Here is a 2,500-nt window from a genome sequence, read left to right on the forward strand (position 1 = left end):
GCTTTTTAACCGCAACAACTTTAATATACGCTATTGGAGCTGGAATTACCGCGGCTGCTGGCACCAGACTTGCCCTCCAATAGATACTCGTTAAAGGATTTAAAGTGTACTCATTCCGATTACGGGGCCTCGGATGAGTCCCGTATCGTTATTTTTCGTCACTACCTCCCCGTGCCGGGACGTGGGTAATTTGCGCGCCTGCTGCCTTCCTTGGATGTGGTAGCCGTTTCTCAGGCTCCCTCTCCGGAATCGAACCCTGATTCCCCGTTACCCGTTACAACCATGGTAGGCGCAGAACCTACCATCGACAGTTGATAAGGCAGACATTTGAAAGATGCGTCGCCGGTACGAGGACCGTGCGATCAGCCCAAAGTTATTCAGAGTCACCAAGGCAAACGGACCGGACGAGCCGACCGATTGGTTTTGATCTAATAAAAGCGTCCCTTCCATCTCTGGTCGGGACTCTGTTTGCATGTATTAGCTCTAGAATTACCACAGTTATCCAAGTAACGTGGGTACGATCTAAGGAACCATAACTGATTTAATGAGCCATTCGCGGTTTCACCTTAATGCGGCTTGTACTGAGACATGCATGGCTTAATCTTTGAGACAAGCATATGACTACTGGCAGGATCAACCAGGGAGCTGCGTCAACTAGAGCTGAGCAGCCGGCCGCCCGGGGAGTGTGTCCCAGGGGCCCGCGCGAACACGCAAGCGTCCGCTCAATTATTCTGCAAACAGGAGGAGGCTGAGCTCCCCTGCACAATACACCTCGAAACCCTCTCAGGTCCCGGCGGCGCGCCAGCGCCGTCCTAAGTACTTGGTCGGGTTCGAGAGAGGCGCAATCGCCCGGAGTTAGGCGAGTAGACGCTTTAGGTGCGACCACCCGTGCTCCCAACTGAGCTTGCCGCTGCCGACAGAGGCCCGGGAGCGTGCTGTCGTGGCATTGCCGGCGGGAGACAACACGCGCCACCTACGGTGACCGGCAGCTCCAACGCCAGCGCCACAGAAGGGCAAAAGGCCCCACGTGGGTGCCGAAGCGAACTCTCCCAGCACAGCGCACGTGCCAACACGTCTGCACAACTGCGATACAAACCACCAGCGAGAACCGCTGGGGCGACCGAGCAGCAGACGGCGTCGCGGCGCCGAGTGCCGGGCGGCGGCGCATCCTTCAACGCACACAGTCCTCAGTCGGACCAGCACACTGCAGATGTCCACCGCGCTTCGCACCGGGCCCGCGAGGACCCACTTTGGCCGCCCGGCGCCGCGCGCAGGGTGCCCCGGCGCGCAGCTGCGCCGCCTGCCGCGTCCGTCGGCCGGCGCGCCTGCCACTGGGCGCCCCCACCAGCCGGCTGTAGCGCGTGCGCCCACGCACCGCGCGGCAGCACGCCGGGCGGCCCCCCCTCACCGGCCGGGGACGGTCCCACCCAGCCACCGCCGCGTATCGCTTCACACACAGATTTGCCCTTACTGATTTACCTCCAGCAACAACAACCGCACCACAATGGGTTTACCAGTTGTTCATTTGCGTTGCGTCACGTCACCAGCAAACGTAGACGTCCATCCCAGTTTGCAAATGCAACGATTATTGCATACCTGTCTGTTAGGTGTCACGACACACTACGTCTGCCCACTATACACGCAACAAAATGTGCACGACTAGAGAACACGTGGGAGGTGGCCCCCTACGTATGCGATGTCCATTACGAGACCGACTGTCAACCAGCATCTGTACCATGTCGCAGATGTGGAACGCGGTGCCACCATGCTATCACACTGTGTGAGAAGAGACGACTACGTTTGAATACACGCGCCACTACATCAACAGACGGCTCATGCTGATCGCCATCCAGGGCGTCCGTTACTCCCACACGTCTCTATGGCGTACCACACTGCAATGTAGCTGTTATGGGGAGACGGCACGTGGCTGAGTGCACAACATTTGGACCGTATGGTTCGCTGTTGTTGGGCGCAGTCGTACGGTCACACATGTGCCACAGCGTATCATTCAGTACATACGGACCTATGTGCAGTACAATGTGAGGATTAAGCTTACGATATCAGCGGACAGTGGACACAGGCCGTACCACGACGTAGACTGAGCGCTTCGACATGCGAATGCCAGTGAACAGCTGCGAAGGGCATTGAACACGCAAGCACCTGAACGACCAGCGTGCGAAGGCAGGGTGGAGGGGGGGGGGGGCGATGTACATCCTGCAGTTGTCCACATTACAGTGTACAGCGGGAGCATGTAAAAAGTAAGCAACACTTGCGAAGTGTTCAACATGAAACGACACACAAGAGGGTGGGCGGTGCGAGTAGCGAACTATATTCAGAGGGTTGTGGTTAGACAACACTAGATTAATGTAACGTGTCATATGCCAATTACAGAGCAGGTTAAGGCACAACGTGGGTTAGGTTAAGGCACAACGTGGGTTAGGTTAAGGCACAACGTGGGTTAGGGTTAAGGCACAACGTGGGTTAGGTTAAGGCACAACGT

General features: G+C 57.1%; 1 non-coding gene across 1 annotated transcript in view; it reads right to left on the reverse strand.

Moving 5' to 3' along the window:
* Positions 1-644, reverse strand: part of LOC126150743 (small subunit ribosomal RNA) — a 1,912-nt gene extending 1,268 nt beyond the window's left edge. Inside the window, exon 1 of the ribosomal RNA XR_007531605.1 lies at positions 1-644. This exon is cut by the window's left edge and continues 1,268 nt beyond it. This is a non-coding gene — a ribosomal RNA (small subunit ribosomal RNA).
* Between the last annotated feature and the right edge of the window lie 1,856 nt (positions 645-2,500).

This window comes from Schistocerca cancellata, unplaced genomic scaffold (assembly GCF_023864275.1).
Source record: "Schistocerca cancellata isolate TAMUIC-IGC-003103 unplaced genomic scaffold, iqSchCanc2.1 HiC_scaffold_997, whole genome shotgun sequence".
In the NCBI taxonomy this organism is placed as follows: Eukaryota; Metazoa; Arthropoda; class Insecta; order Orthoptera; family Acrididae; genus Schistocerca; species Schistocerca cancellata.